The 17,328-nt window shown below is 40.5% G+C and overlaps 1 pseudogene across 1 annotated transcript in view; it reads right to left on the bottom strand.

Moving 5' to 3' along the window:
* Positions 1–668: 668 nt before the first annotated feature.
* LOC307111148 (serine/threonine-protein phosphatase with EF-hands 1-like) overlaps positions 669–17,328 on the bottom strand; it is a 142,519-nt pseudogene continuing 125,859 nt past the window's right edge. Inside the window, exons 5-7 of the transcript in view lie at positions 15,440–15,509; positions 2,551–3,109; positions 669–1,562 (exon numbers count right to left, since the gene is read on the bottom strand). The product of the transcript in view is annotated as a serine/threonine-protein phosphatase with EF-hands 1-like (transcript). The remainder of the gene's footprint in view (positions 1,563–2,550; positions 3,110–15,439; positions 15,510–17,328) is intronic.

Here is a 17,328-nt window from a genome sequence, read left to right as displayed (position 1 = left end):
CTGGTCTCATGTCCTCACAGGCAGGGATCAGTTACTCCCACTGGCCAGGGTTCCCTGTGCTCTGTAATGTGGCTGCTGCTTTTGACTGGCTATTCCTGCAGGTCCTCTCCAATTCTAGAGGTGCCACACTTGTGGTGCTTTGTGTGTGTGTGTGTGTGTGTGTGTGTGTGTGTGTGTGTGTGTGTGAAGGTTGTGCCTTTCCTTTTTTTAAAAAATCACATTCTATTAGATAATCTCAACACAGTACCACGGGACCCCTGGATTCTTTATGAAAAGAGACATATTTTGGGTACCCCCTGCCGATTCTCATCCTTCCAGATTGAGTTTAGATATCCTATTCTCCAGGGAGTCTTCTCCAAATCCCAGGTTGTGTGTGAGAATCCTCCGCCCCTTTGATCCCAAAGCACCCTGCTTATTGCCAAAGTGTAGTGGGTACTCCTTATTCACCTCTGTATCCCTAGCACTAGGACAGTGCCTGGCCCACAGTGGGTGCTAAATCCATGTTCATGACGTGAACCTAATCTCCTCTTTGGTTTTTTTAGATTGCTCCTGGACCTGTCCCCCCCACCCCCGCCCCCACCCCTTTAACTTGCGCTAATAATCTCTCTCTGGTGCCTGCCTTCTTAGATATATCACCTTGAATGCCTCTTTTTACCTAGGTCTCTGGATTACTGGTTTGGTTTTGAATGGAGCACCGATTTTTTTTTTGTTTTGTTTACATTCACCCTTTGATAAAGAGATCTTAAGCACATTGCCTTACCTACACAGTACTGGAAAAATCGAAGGGTCAGACCAAACCCCAGCCTGATATAAGCTCCTCGATCGCTGCTGCCTTCATAATAATTAGAAGCAGAAAATACACTAATAACCTTCCCATCATGGCAAATTTCATACCCTTCAGACTTATGTTCATGAAACCTAATGAGCATCTTCAACTGGTATTTATTAAGAACTATAATAAATATTGGGGGGTAATATCTGGTCCAAAATAGTAGCCCCCTTCTCAATAAGTGGATACAGCCTCTTTTGCCTCTGGGATCACTCCACACAATATTGAAAACCTGTTCCCACCACTCATGCTTTGTTAACTGTTCAGAAAGGGATCCTTTCGTTCTGACTCCCTGAGGTATATCTGCTTTATTTTTCTTCAGGTCAGTATCCTGGTCTCCATCTATTGAAATTAGTGGCATCAGCACATATTTCATTTTGTTTCTTTCTATACGGTGAGGTAAATTCAAATCTGTGGACTCTGATACCCACTCATGTGTGACCAAGACTTCATTGTCAATGATTGTATGAATTGGGAGCCAGGCATAGACTTCTTCCAATATTTATAACATCCCCACCCCCCATATAACTTATATTTATGTAAGACTTCTTTTGTGAAGCCATACCTCATATTTATTAAAAAGTCTTAATGGTTCCCTCTGTTCAAGTGCAGGTCACCAGGATAGACAAGAAAACTCAAAAACAGGATCATTAGGATTTCTACGAAGTTTTTTCCTCGATCTAAAAAAATCACCATTAAAAACATATGGGTTCTTCCCTGAGGGGAGACTATTCTTTTTTTTTTTAAATATATATTTTATTGATTTTTTTACAGAGCGGAAGAGAGAGGGATAGAGAGTTAGAAACATCGATGAGAAGAGACACACCAGTCAGCTGTTTCCTGCACACCCCCAGCTGGGGATGTGCCAGCAACCAAGGTACATGCCCTTGACTGGAATTGAATCTGGACCCTTGAGTCTGTAGGCCGACCCTCTATCCACTGAGCCAAACCGGTTAGGGTGGGGAGACTATTCTTGCAAAAGATCAAACAGAGATCATCTAGTTTCCCATGTAGATCACCACAGATTGCTAACTGTTTGGAGGGGCAAGTTTTTATTTTTTAATTAAAAATTTTTTTTCAATTATAGTTTATATTCAATGTTATTCTTTATTAGTTTCAGATGTATAGCAAAGAGGTTAGAAAATAATATGCTTGGCAGAGAGGTCCCCCCATAACTGCTTCAGGTACCCACCAGGCCCCATTCATATTTATCACAATCTTAATTGACTATAATCCCTATGCTGTAACCTCCATCTCTGTGGCTATTCTGTAACTACCAATTTTTACTGCTTAATTCCTTCACCTTTTTCACCCAGCCTCCTAACCCACCTCCCTCCTGACAGTCTGTTCTCTGTGTCTAGGAGTCTGCTTCTAGTTTCGTTTTTTATTTTGTTCATTAGATTCCACATGTAAGTGAAATCACATGGTATTTGTCTTTCTCTGTCTTATTTCACTTAGCATAACACCCCATCTATGCTGTCCCAAAAAGTAAGGTTTCATTCCTTTTTACAACTGAGTAGTAGTCCGTTGTGTATATGTACCACAGCTATTTTTATCAACTCATTTATTGATGGGCACTTGGGTTGCTTCCATATCTTTGCTATTGTAAATAATGCTGCAATGAATATAGGGGTGCAAATATTCTTTTGAATTAGTGTCTCAGGTTTCTTTGCTGGGTCATAAAGCAATTCCATTTTTTATTTTTTGAGGAACCGCCACACTGTTTTCCATAGTGGTTGTATCAGTCTGCATCCTGGAGGGATATGTTTTATGTGAGTAAAATTCAGCATTTGTTTCAGGACTTCCTTGGTTTCCAGTAGCACTTCTAAGACATAATAAGTATGAAGTATCTCTGTTCCTTGAAGGACTCAATAAGTAAATCAGTATCAGTTGATGTGAGTAGAAATTACAGCCAAGGGCCACTATAGGAGTCTGGGACATCTATCAGCCCCGTGTAGTACTGTCTATCCTTGTTTTCCTGGATGGTGTAACCAAACAGTAGATTTACTAATTCTGAATCTTTCTCACTTATATTGTGTAGTTTTCCAACATGAAGGAAAAGAAGTTGGAGAGCTGTAATTGGCCTTGTTCACTGGCATATCTGATGGACTGGAAGATGGTGAGTGTATAGTGTTGTCTTATCTTCCACCGAGTGCTGTAACCTCGGTGCCAGTTCTGGATGATCAGTGCAGATCTTAGTGCATTCCCAGATTTCTTGCTTTTTGTTGAAGATGGAGCCCATGTCTTCTAGATTTTGTACATTAAAAAAAGCTTCAATTTCTTATTCCAAGATGGTTTGAAGAATGCCTCCCTTACGCCTGGCTGGTGTGGCTCAGTGGTTGAACATCAATCTACAAATCAGGAGGTCATGGTTTGATTCTGGTCAGGGCACATGCCAGGGTTGCAGGCTCGATCCCCAGTAGGGGGTGTGCAGGAGGCAGCTGATTAATGATTCTCTCTCATTATTGATGTTTCTATCTCTTTCTCCCTCTCCATTTTCCCTTGAAATAAAAAAATAAAGAATGCCTCCCTTTATGCTGTCCCAACTTTTTGTGTGCTAAAAACATTTAACATGTTGTCTGCCCTCTTAAAAATTTTTAAAAAGTGTATTGACACTGTATTGTTAACTATAGGCATGATATTGTATAGCAGATCTCTAGAATTTACTTATCTTGCATAACTGAAACTTTATACCCATTGAATATCTCAATTTTCCCCTCCCCTCAGCCCCTGACAACCACAATTCTACTCTCTACTTCTATAAGTTTGATTATTTTAGACTAGTGGCCCGGTGCATGAAATTCATGTGGGGGGTGGGGGGTGTCCCTCAGCCTGGCCTGCACCCTCTCCAATCTGGGATCCCTCTCGCAATCCAGGACTGCTGGCTCCTAACCGCTAACCTGCCTACCTGCCTGATTGCCCCTAACCACTCTGCCTGCTGGCCTGCTCGCCTCCAACTGCCCCTCCCCCCGCTAGCCTGATCACCCCCAACTTCCCCCCTGCTGGCCTGCTTGCCCCCAACTGCCCCCCCCCCACTGGCCTGATCGCCCCCAACTGAACCCCTGCTGGCCTGCTCATCCCCAACTGCCCCCCTGCTGGCCTGATCACCCCAACTGACCCCCACTGAAGGCCTGCTCACTCCCAACTGGCCCCCCTGCTGGCCTGCTCACCCCCAAAGCCCCCCCCACCGGCCTGATCACCCACAACTGCCCTCCCATCTTGGCCCCTAACCGCCTCTACCTTGGCCCCGCCACCATGGCTTTGTCCAGAAGAACATCCGGAAGGTCTCCTGGAAGGTCTCCCAGTCTAATTAGCATATTACCCTTTTATTAGTATAGATAGAGGTCTGGTGCACGGGTGGGGCCAGCTGGTTTGCCCTGAAGGGTGTCATGGATCAGGGTAGGAGTTCCCTTGGGGGCAGGGTGGCCTGGGCAAGGGGCCTGTGGTGGTTTGCAGGCAGGCCACACCCCCATTGGGGTGGGGGTCCCTACTGGGGACAGTGCCGGCCTGGACAAGGGGCTGGGGCAGTTTGCAGGCCAGCCACGCCCCCATGCGGTGAGGGTCCCTGCTGGGGGTGTGTGGCCAGCCTGGGTGAGGGGCTGAGGGCTGTTTTCAGGTTGGCCAGACCCCCTTCAGGGTGAGGTTCCCCGCTGGGGTGCCTAGCCAGCCTGGGTAAGGGGCTGAGGGCTGTTTTCAGTCTGGCCACGCCCCTCAGCGGGGACACTCACCCTGATGGTGGCATGGCCAGTCTGGGTGAGGGACTGAGGGCCGTTTGCAGGCCCTTCCCTTGGCGGCTGGCCCGGGTTACCCAAGCCTCCCGCGCGCTTGGGCCGGCTCCGTGGCTGCTGCCCACTGGCCCCTCCTTCGGTGGCCGGCCAGGGCGGGCAGAAAGCTTGGCTTCCTCCATCACCAGGGGCGACCCAAGCCCTGTCTGGCTCCGTGGCCACTGCCATCTTTGTCCTGCTAATTTGCATACTCACTCCTGATTGGCTGGTGGGTGACGTGAAGTGGAGTCAATTTGCATATTCCTCTTTTATTAGTGTAGATACCTCATATTAGGGCAGTATCTTACATAATAAAAAGGTAATATGCAAATTGCATCACTCCGCTACGCCCATGATTGGGCCGGCTGGAGGCGTGGGGGGCAGGACTCAGGGTGGCCGATTGGCTGGCGGTAGGAGCGGGGGGCGGGGACTCGCGAGTCCCCGCCCCCCGCTCCTCCTGCCAGCCTAACTGCCGGCCGGTGCTTCGAAAGGACCCATGGGGCCGGCAGAAGACGCTGGTGGCGGAACTCGGGGTGGCGGATTGCGTGGCTGCCGGCACCAGTTTTCCGCCAGCAGCAGTTTTCCGCCAGCAGCAGTTTTCCTCTGGCCACCCGCCGATCGGAGCTCCCGATCGGAGTTCCTCTCAGGGTGGCCGATCATATTGGCTGGAGGCGCTCTGATCCGCGGGTGGCCAGAGGAAAACTACTGCTGGCAGAAAACTGGTGCCTGCAGCCAGGTGAAGGAAAAGTCTACTGCACGAAACTTCGTGCAACGGGCTCCTATTATCTTTATAAGGGCATATTTATATTTGATGAGAATCAATTTGTTGCAATTATTTGAACTTACATGACAAATTAATTTGTGTGTAACTAAAATCCAACAATTCTGAACCCATCATTGTCTATTTCCATTTTCATTATTTAAGTCCCATATGGTCAAAGTTATAGTTATTTTAACATTGTTTTGAGCAATGTTCATTAAAGAACTAATTCTTGGTTGAGTACATGTAGATTCTTTATATCAATATTCTCATGAGATAATATTGTTTATAGATAGAGAAATGAGGTTCAGAGAGATTAAATAATGTATTGAAGGTCACACAGCTACCAAGTGTATCAGCTGGAACACATACCCAGGCTAGCTCACTCCAAGGCAAGAAGCAAAGCTCTTACCACCCAAATCTATGTTGCTGGAAGTTTGAGTTATTGGCATAGAAGGCTATTAATTACATGTGCAGAAAATAAACTGGCAGACATTAGGCAGGTGTGGCCATAAAAACTGCTTTGTTTTAGTGGATTTAATTGTCTCCTGCTATGGCTTGATTGGCTGTGAACACACTGATAGAAAGTAATCAAAGAGCTGAATGCTTCATAGGGTCTCCACCAGGCCAGCAGAGAAGTGAATGTGTCCTTTGTTTTTAATAGGCCAAATATTTCTCTCTTGTTCCCTAGGAGGCAATTGGAAGAGACATGCTGATAGCTCCCCTTGGGGCATTAACCGGAATCAAATTAGTGAAGTGAAGCTTAAGTTGGTCATTGTATTCCCAGTTCACAAAAAACAGGAAATGAATGGTAGTGGGAACAGACATATTTTCTAATTCATCAAACATTACAAATTGTATTATTGCAATATATTCATTATAGTAATTACTTCATGGGCATAGTAATATAAAAGTATCACTTCAGATAAATTCCCATTTTTCTGCTGTGGTTCTTTTAAGGCAAGTCTTTTCTACTATAATGACTATATTAATAACCAACATGGACCTCTCCCCTTGCCTAGATTACTGATTCCTCAGTGACAGAGTCCCATGATCTACATTTAGTTTGTGCCTTAGAGATGATAAGCGCAGCTTCCCTGTCTGTGGGACATGGATGACCTCTATGATAGTGAAGTGTGCACACCCTCGTGAACTCTGGTCCAGATGTTTTGAGTGTCTTATAATCATGACATATTTTTAAGACATCATTTGAGGAGTCAAAGAAAGAAATAACTATCCCATATGCTCTTTTAACATTTATTTTTTCCCCGAGATAAAGTAAGAGAAGTTGAAAATCTTAAATCAGAAAAGAAATTTATGGGCAATAGGAATCCCGGGTTTGGGGATACTTCCATTCTGGGGGGGTTTAGAGTTATTTCATGGAGGATCAAGTTGCAACTCTAAGTAAACTTCTAAGGTTCCATGTAAACAGAGGCCTGACAAGAGAAACAAGACAGGCTTTTAGTGTCTCAGGGCACTGTGTTTTTCTCATCATCCACTAAATTATGAATTTAATGAAGTTTTTCAGATACCTAGGAAATCAAATGAGAGTTGTGTATTTTCAATTGAATTATGCAGCTTGACTGTTGACAGGTACAATACTTAATTTATTGCTGCTTACACAGTTATGGACACTCAGTGTAAATGAGCAATGAATTTGGCTGTATTTTCAAAGCAATAGCCTCACCTGGGAATATGAACAATAAATGGATGTGGCAGCTCTGCAAAGGGAAGAAACTTTTTTCATGGATATCCCATTTGCTATCATAACTATATATAACTATTTAGTTGAGCAACAATATATTTTTATCTTCAGAGCTGTCATTATCTTCCTGGCCTTGTGCTAGAGTCTGTGGTTTCTGAAATAAATAAAATAGTCCTTTGATTTCAAAAAAGCCCATAGTCTGTTATTGTGTGTACCCTTAGAAAGAAGATACCTACTATGAAGTGCTTCTGGTGGCTAATTGGGTTCAAATTTAAAAAGCAGAGCCCAGCAGTCATTTCTATACAGGGGCATCTCACGTAAACTTTACGGCACGGAAAAATCTGTACTGAACTTCCTGCCTCTGTACTGAACTGCCTGCCTGTACTATATTCCTGCCTTCTGAGCCAGCCCTTATAAAGGAGTTCCTGGAATCCTATTTTAACCAATAGAACTGAGGCGTTCCCCATCTAATTGGAACTGCACAACTTCAACCAATCAGAGTAACTCCATTCTGACCAATCAGGACAGTGCCTTTTTGAGCAATCAAACTGTGTATTTGGAGTCCTCATTTGCATGAGGACAGACCAATCAGATGTCAGGGGTAGGGACTTTTTTTTTTAACATCAACCAGCTCCCCTCTGGCTTGGGGAACACTCTTTTCCTTTCTACTGAAGATTTAAGACTATGTTTTCCTGACTGAGCTGAAACACCAAAGATGTCTTACCAGTGCACAATGGAATAGACCAGCACAGTGCAAAGCAGACCAGCATGGAGCAGAGCAGAGTTGTGTAGCTGGAGCAGGGCCTGGCCTCAAGGCCACCTGGCCCCAGGGCCACCTCCATAGCTATGCTGTTTTCACAGTCTGTGCACTAAGTTGGGGATTCCTGTTGGTGCTGAATTGGTGCCAACAACCATTGGTTGATGATTAGAAGGTTGAACTATTTATCTTTAGTAAGTTGAAATGTGTCTTGTACCTATTATCATATCCAATGAATTAAGGTTCTGTGTGATAAATTATTTTGTAAAGAAAAGATTATTTTTGTAAAAATAAGTTACTACAAATTGATCTTTTTATATTCTTTTTCTTAATGTGGGGGCCTATCTCAATATATCTGCCTCTTAAAACAGGTGGTTCAGGTAATAAGATGGGGGGACTTCATGCTTTGTGAGCCTTCTGTCTTCTGGCTACTTATTTCCCACTTCTCCCCTTCTCAATCCTCCACCTTAGGGGCTGCGTCCCTTCCTGGTTCTCACACAGCTTGTTCTCACCTTCCTTAATAATTTGATCAGTATGTCTCTTTCACCCAGAATTTATTTACTCTGATAATACAACCTTTCATTGATTTTTTAGGGTTTAGTCCAACTTCTTCCTTCTTAAAGCTTTCCCTACCCTTATCCAGAACTTCCTTTTATTCACTGAATTCTGGGAATAACGCCAGACCAATTAGCACTTTGTTAGTTTCTAGTGTTATAATATTAATGATAACAAAAAACAAGAACAACTTCGATTAAGTGCTTAGTGGGTGCCAATGTTACAACCACCTAACACACAGGCACTATTATTATCTTAATTTTATAGATGAGAACATTAAAGCCCAGAGGACTTTAGTAACTTAATCATGGCCACAGAGCTGCATAGTGGTGGGGCTAGGAGTCCAATCCAGACTATTGGACTCCCAAGCCTGAGCTCCGATTCACTGGTGTTTCTCGGCGTGTTCTTTTGGCCCAGTGCATTAGTTAGAGTCACCTATGTGGGTGCTGTTAAAAATGCAGATTGCCGAAACCACCCCAGATCTATTGTCGTGGAATCCATGAGTCTAGATGTGGAGCCTGGGAACCTATATCCTCAACAGGCTTTCCAAGCGATTCTTACAAACTGTATTTTGAGAACGATTGCACACACTTTGCTGACTTTTAATTTTTATACTCACCTCTCTAATCAGATGGCGAACATTTTGAGGTCAGGGATTGTTACCTACTACCTTCTGAATCCTAAAAATCCCAAAGTCTGCAATAGACATTTAGACATTTACTACATGCCTACTCAATACTTGCATTTTTTATGTAGGCAGCAAAATTAAATCTATTCATTAACAGTGGAAAGATTCCATATGATGGAACTTCCTATCAAAGCATCTGGTAATAATGGAAGGCCCCACAGAGTTAGAACCCAGAGTTAGGACACAGTCTCATGAATGCGCTAGGTTCTGACTGACACTCACAGCATCTTAATTTCCTGCTTCAGTTTGCCTGCCTTTAAAATTGAGGAGATTTTAATAATAAAGGAATAGAGATATTGGTCAGAGTTAATTATAATTAGAATATAGAATTTTAAAAGTGATAAGACTAACATACCACTTAGAAATTTAAGATAAATGAAATTAGCTCATTAGTGGAGTGAGATGATACAGGGTCCAGAAAAGCACTCTTACAATCCATTGAGACAAAACTTCCATATTAATTCAATTTGGTAGATATTAAGGGGCCACACTGAGCTGTCCTATACACTCTGATGGTCTTGGCAATTGTTGGGCAATCCACTAGAAGACTTTCATTGTTGTGCAGTGACAAGGTCTTCTCCTTGCCCACACCATCCAATCCATTATTTAGATATCTTCCAATTCAGTCTCATAGTTTTAGAGATGAACTATGTAATCTCCAAAGGTCAAGCCAGATTTCTAATCCAGATTTTATTCCAGATTCAGTGTTCTCCCACTACAGCATACTGCTTCCTTTGTAACATGTCACTGGACATATGAGCAAAAGAATAGCCTAGGTAACATGCAAATAAGGCCAATAACAGAAAAGAGACTTATTTTATTCTTCACTTGTTTTTGCTAACCAATCTCTTATGTGGTATCAGCTCCCGAAGGACCATGATTATTGAATTAGTTATTTAAATTTTATCCATTTACACTCAAAATTATGAAATATGACCCCCTTTTTAAAAATCTGAATGCTAAATATATCACTAGGCACTTGTTACCATTAAACTTGAACATTGGCTAATGTCTAATTAATAATTTAAACCTTGTGGAATCCTGTGGGTTACTCTCCTACCTAAATGTGTTGCTAATTCTAATCAAAATTTCGTATAAGGATTAGTATTGGAAATAACAACAAATGGAAAATGTGAACATCACCCACATACTCTGTTGAGGATGGAAAATGCCTAATATTTATTTAGAGATTCAATGGACTGAGGATAGACTGTCAACAGAGTCAGCACCTTATGTGTGCTACCTTTGTCTTTTTGGAAGTCATTTGTTAAGGTTTTGCCATGACACATCTGTCAGTTACGTGCCTGTAAATGTTTTTAGATATTTCCATAGAGATTTATTTATTATATTTAGATATTCAGTTAGATATTCCTGACAGGGGCAGTTTAAACATTATGAAAATATGTAATTAAATAGTTTCTTAAGGATCTATGTACTCCAAAAAGCTTCTCTTCTCTTAGAGAAATCTTAGAATGAGTTAGCCAGTGTATATGCATTGCTGAAGCCCATCCAAATGGAAGATGAAGTCAGCAGCCTCATTCCTTTAATGGCCTCCTGCCTGAATAAAACTGGCGAGCAAACAGTACTTATCATAGTGATGTTACCATTTCATATCACAGAGTGACCACGTAGTGTCATAAACAGACTCCAAAAGTGCTTACTTGTAAAGGCAGTTGATTTTTTTTTACTTGCTACTGTTTTATAGCTTTGCATAAAATGCTAATGCCACGACATTTGTAGAACTATTAAATCATTTTAACGAAAGAGTAACAGTTATATAACTAATTCATTGGAGTGTATTTCCCTTGCAGAATTCTTTAGTAGTTGATTGTAATGGGAAGGAGGTTTGTTGTTTTTTTTTTAGCTCCATAATTTTGTTCTCACATGGAACCAAATCTCATTATTTTAGTGTAGTTTGTCCCTAAGTCTAATGGAGCCAAATATATTGACAACTTGTTATCCCAAATCTGGGCTCATTTGCCTCATGGCCCCCACTTAATTTGATCTATAATCTAGGCAAGCCAAGCCTGCTTTTATTGAGAAATATGGCTTTCTGCTTCCCTTTTAATGGTTTAGGGGTAAATATATAGTCGTGCATTTTCATTTACTGAAAAATGAGCTCAATTGCCATAACACCCAATCAAGGAAAATATTTGGGCTTTAACAATTATCTTGTGATCACATAAGAAGACAGCTGGGATTGATTCTTATCCTGGGGCCCCATTCAGCATATGCTGTCAAACCAGGGCCTCTGTAAGAGGAAATGGCTGAAAATTCTCAGAGACATTAAGCACTGTGAACAGCAGAATCAGATGTGCGCTCCCAAATAGATCACCACTCTACAAACCTGCAGCGTTCTCCTAGAGGAGAAATGATTCTTGTCTCTCTCTATCTGCGTTCTCTCTGTCTTTCCAGACAAAAGTCCCCATTTATAAATAATTCTTGAATAGAAATTTTCTTTCAGAAAATTGCATTTCCCAATACCCTCAAATGCTTGGGAATCACAGAGAATTAGTTTCATTGTCAAGATATTTTTTACCCCTCATAAACACATATATTTTCTTGTGAAATGTGGGCGCCTGAATTTACTGTTTATCCTGCCTATAATTTTTTTTTTTTTTACTTTTCATCATTTGATTTTCTTTTGAACCAGCTAATATCATTATTGTACTATGAGTTAAAAGGTTTTCCTGCTGAAATGTTCAGTCATTCAGTCATATCTTTTTTTTTCACTCCAGGCTTTTTTTGAGCATAGCTGTAAAATATTGCAGAGAGATGTAGAAATTAGAATGTATTTCCTCAGGATGAACTGATTCTTTATTAAACCCAATATCTGGAACAACAATGCTTTTCTGCATTTTATCTAGTTTTGATTAATCATTTTGGAACAGAATTTTCTTCTAAAATAATTTCCATACATATCACTCCTCAGATACAACAATGAAATTGATGTCCTTTTAATTCCCTGATGTTCAGTAGTTTACTATTCACACAGTGTACTGATTAGACCAGTGGTCGGCAAACTCATTAGTCAACAGAGCCAAATAATCAACAGTACAACGATTGAAATTTCCTTTGAGAGCCAAATTTTTTAAACTTAAACTTCTTCTAACGCCACTTCTTCAAAATAGACTCGCCCAGGCCGTGGTATTTTGTGGAAGAGCCACACTCAAGGGGCCAAAGAGCCACATGTGGCTCGCGAGCCGCAGTTTGCCAACCACGGGGTCCTTAGACGAAACACGTCTGTGTAGGTTCTTGTTGGCAGCCTAGTTTACTATATTCCATCATTCACAATGAAAGGGCTAGAGTTTCTGTTTGTATTTGTGTATAAAATTTAATGAATATTTTTCAGATAGCTCATCAGAATGCAAATTTTGTCTGTTAAAATGTCACATTTCTTGGGGTTACTGTTTTAATCATTTATTATTTTTTTATAAACTAGTAAAAGTAAATTGAAAATCACTGACATTAGCTATACATTAAACTTTAGGGGTCTGATACTACTAAGAACAACTAACAACTGTATAGTAATTGAAAGTTGATAAAACATTTTCACCAATATTTGGCCCTCACAACATCCCTGTAAGGTACATTTGTAATCCAAGTTTTACTATTGAGAATACTGAGGTTTCTATTAATAAACTAGATGTTTGGTCTCCCCCCCCCCAAGCTTTATTGAAATGTAACTGACAAATAAGTCTGAATATATTTAAAGTGTATAGCGTGATGCTTTGTGAAATGATTACCACAGTCAGGTTAATGAATATGGATGTTTGCTTCTGACCAGTGTACTAGATGTCATTTACTATATGTTGCTGAATGACCTGAAAAATTACACCTAAATTGTTTGTTAGCAGGAAATAAGGATGAAAATAAATACTTAATTTGCATGGGATATTGTGGCCACAACAGGACTGATGTGTTTCCAGAAAGTTGTCATTCAGGTCTGCTGCATAATATTATTGATAGGTAGACTTGGTTGTCATGAACTTAGATGTATTTTATATTTATGTAAATAGATTAAAAATATTTTTAAATTTTTTAGTATATATTTTTTATTGATTTCAGAGAGGAAGGGAGAGAAAGAGATAGAAACAACAATGATGAGAGATAATCATTGATCGGCTGCCCCACAGTGGGGATCAAGCCTGCAACCAGTGCATGTGCCCTGACCGGGATCGAACTGTGACCTCCTGGATCATAGTTTGACACTTCAACCACTGAGCCATCCGGTTGGGTTAAATTGATTTTTTAATTTAAGTATAGTTGGTCTACAATCTTATATTGGTTATATTAGTTTCAGGTGTACACTATAGTGATTTGACTATTTTATACCTTACAACCCCACTAATTAGATGCATTTTAGATGGTGCCTGTGCCATTGCCAGTTTATCATCAGCCCATGAAAAGGCCAGGATTCTGTCAATAAGGTGTAAGGTAAGCAAGTGCTTTTGATAGAAGAGTGTTATAGGACTACAGATTCAAAGACTAGCAAGGACCCCACAGACCATTATCATTTTTTCGTTCTTTCAAGAAGCCTTAAATAGAGAGAGTAGCTGGCTGTCATTATGGGTGTATTTGAGTACAGAAAAACTTTCTTACTTTTCACTACGTCTCACTTAATCATGATCTACCCCTCCCTCCTTCACCTATTTCAAATATAGGAATCATTCTATATAGTAATAGCCATTTGGCTGAAATATCTGCATAATTACTTTCGTAGTCATGACACATTTTTTCATGTATAAACAAATTTAGTGTTTTCTAGGCTGTCTCTTCTGCTTTTCCTTCTAGACATTTTTCCTGGGTAATTTTGTGCATTCCCAAGTGTTCAGATATTACTAATATACTGGATTCTTGATTCTGTAGCACATCATTTGGATGTTCTAGGCTTTTTGTTTTTCAAATTTAAATCCAATTCATAATCCTGTCCTCAGAATCTTATTTCTTTGTCTTCATTAATGGCACTCCCATCTCATCAGATGCATAAGTTAGGAACTTCAGTGTTTCTCTTCTTATATGTAAAATAGGTTATTAATGTGTTGATTCTACCCCTCAGAGACTACTGATGCTGCCTTTTTCTCTCCATCTCCATGACCACAGCCCAACTTTATCCCCTCATCATCTCTTGCAGGGATCATTGTAACTGACCTTTGATGGCTCTGATCTCTGTGCTGTGGTTCTCTCCTTCCAGTTCATCCTCTGTGCTCTTTATCACTGATTTTACAAAGCTATGCCTCTCTGCTAGATTAAAATTTCTGAATGGTTTCCCTTAAGTTCAAGTTCTGTTCCATAAGAGTTATAGTCGAAGACCTTCACAATCTGATTATAGTTTAAGAACAACAAAAAATATATATGTATGTACATGTATGTTTATATATGCATACATGAGTATACACACACGTGTATATGTGTATATGTATATATGTGCACTCACTCTAGCTTATTTTTGCTATTTCCTACCATGCTGCCTATGTGCTAATCCCACTAGACCAGCGGTTGCCAACCGGTGGTCTGCGGACCACTGGTGGTTCTTGAGGTCAGAAAGGTTGGCGACCGTGGGTTTAAGAAAAACTTTGGAGCAGCAGTCGCCAACCGGTGGTTCGCGGACCACTGGTTGTCCGTGAGGTCTGAAAGGTTGGCACCTGCTGCTAGACAACCCATAATTCCTTAAGTGTAATGTATATTTTCAAGCCTCCTTGCTTTTCCTTCTTCCTCTATGATAATATTCAATTTGTGCTCTATAATCAAGCTCAATATTATTTCCTTGTGAAACCCCTGTTGACTATTTCTTCTCAATTCCTTGTCCAACCTTGTGTGCCCAGGTGGAATTAAGTCTGAGGCCCCCCTCCCTCCCAGGCACACCGTGTTATAGAATGGATATGAGCATTGAATTTAGAATGGATTCAGTGGTTGCAGTTCTTCCCATTCTTAAAGGAGGGAAATAATCAAGATTTACTCATGAGGCTTGGTCAATGGTTATATTAACCTTAGCTGAGATGGTTTGATTTCTCCTCACCCAAGCCTGTCACATCCCTTTTATTCTCAGACTTTCATGGTTAACCTCACCTGGGAAAAACTGTTGCCAAAGCTGGGGAGGGAAATTGTTCAGTAGCCCAAGCTCTTCAGATAAAATTATTCAGTTTCTATGAATTTCTTACTTCTCAGAATATTACTGATTTTTCTGATTCTGTGCCTGACCTAACTTTAGATAGCTAATCCTGTGCTGTTAGCCACCTGCCTGATTATTTTCTTCTGTCAATTACCTGCCATCTGAATCCCTGGGTACTGGACTGCTGCCATCTGTACCTGCCATCTCTCTTGGCTATCCGCCAAGCTGTCCAGTATTCTGTGCTTCTGTGGGCATCTGAAGTATTTTACCTTGATCCTCCTCGTTCTGACCAGTGACCTCTAGCTCAGAATCTTGGGAGCCAAACTGATAATTTGTTACCTTTGAGGGGAGATATAAAGTACTTATATTTAGAATATATTGTGCCTTTTTTTTTTTTGCTGAAAATAGAGAATATGACTGAGAAAATGAGGCCCTGTACAGGTAATTTTGACAGAGACAAAAATAGGGATTAGGAAAGCTCTGGCATTTAGGGGGCTCTCTATGGGCAGGTCTGAGTGACACATGACAGTAGTATGGTATCTAGGGAAAGGGTGAAGAGACATCAAAGACAGCTTCAGCAATTTCAGTATTTGGCGTAGGCCCAGACTGAGTTTGGCTGCATATGCCCTCATTATGCAACATAAAACAATACTCTCATGGTAGATATAAATTCACTAGCTAATTTATTTAAGCTTTTAGAGTTGGGAGTACCGTATTTTCTGGCGTATAAGATGACTTTTTAACCCAGGAAAATCTTCTATATGCCCAGTCGTCTTATACGCCAGAAAATACAGTAGGTCTAATCATTTAAATACATAATAAAAGCTCCATGTGTCTCTTTATGCATACTATTACAGTTTCCAGGATCTAGCACCTGAAAACTGTTATTGGAGAAAATAAAAATTTAATTGTAATATTTCATTTCATAGAAAAATTCAAATTTAATTGAATACATTTATAGTATATAATTTATTATTGAAGTATTATTTAAGGTGGGACAGTGTACTTCCTATACATTGGTAGGATTAAGCATTCAAATATTTACAGTGAAATAACATGACTTGAGTAGACATGGTTTGGGTATACTAGGTATCCAGAAATGCTGGCTGTCAAGGAGAGATTGGGATCTTTTCACCAGGCGTAGGATAGGGGTTGGAAAAAACTTGCTTAGTGATAGAGGCTTGGCCTGGAGCAAGAACAGAATGGTCTCAAATTTATTCTGAAAGGAAAAGGTGGGTACAGCTCCAGGTAATCCAAAATCAATGCAGAGTGATCATTGTTCTGGGATATCTTTCCATATCCATATGGAGAATGTGGAGATAAATTCAGATTCTAGCATATAAGCATAACCAATGGACACAGACACCAGGGGGGTGAGGCATGAGCGTGGAGGGTTGGTTGGGGGGGGGGGGCAACGGGGAGATAAGGACACATATGTAATACCTTAATCAATAAAGAAAGAAGAAAAAAAGAAAGATAATAAAGCATTTCAAGGTTATTTAAAAATTTTTGCTTTAACACAGATAAATAAATGAACATGTAATGAGAGCTAAGAACATGTAATTCTGAAAATATTAATTTTCAGACCAATTTTAAAGGGGGCTTTTTGTACCAGATAATATCATATTAAATTGATTAAATATTAGCATTAAAATAGGTCCTACATTGATAAGTGTTGAAGTTGGGGGATGGGTGTTTGGGGATCATTATATCATTACTTTATTTTTATATGTCTTTGACTTTTCATAATCAAGTTTTTTTTTTTAAAAAAATTCAGATTCTAGGGAAAGAGGCTGGAAAGATCTAGAATCCAGGAGGCAGTATGGTGCAATGGAACAAGTACCACCTCTTACCTTGTCTATCAGATGATGGCACTAGCACTCACCTGTGGTATTGTTGAAGGTTAAAGGAATAATATGAGGTAATGTGTTAAGTATATGAAGAGCTTAGTATAGGGCCTTACTATTAGTAGATGCTCTTAGTAGATCAGTCACTATCCATACTGCCTAGAGATTTGCATAGTATCCATTACTAGCTCTTGGACCATAAGAAAACGCAGCTTTCTTCAAGTATTTTTATTGGGCCTGGAAGTCAAAGTCACCTTCATATACTAGGACTCTAGCCAAAAATAATGGAAATGTGGGCAGAGGTCCAGTCC

Source organism: Cnephaeus nilssonii, assembly GCF_951640355.1.
Source record: "Cnephaeus nilssonii genome assembly, chromosome: 14".
In the NCBI taxonomy this organism is placed as follows: Eukaryota; Metazoa; Chordata; class Mammalia; order Chiroptera; family Vespertilionidae; genus Cnephaeus; species Cnephaeus nilssonii.
This window is presented reverse-complemented; position numbering and strand designations above follow the sequence as displayed.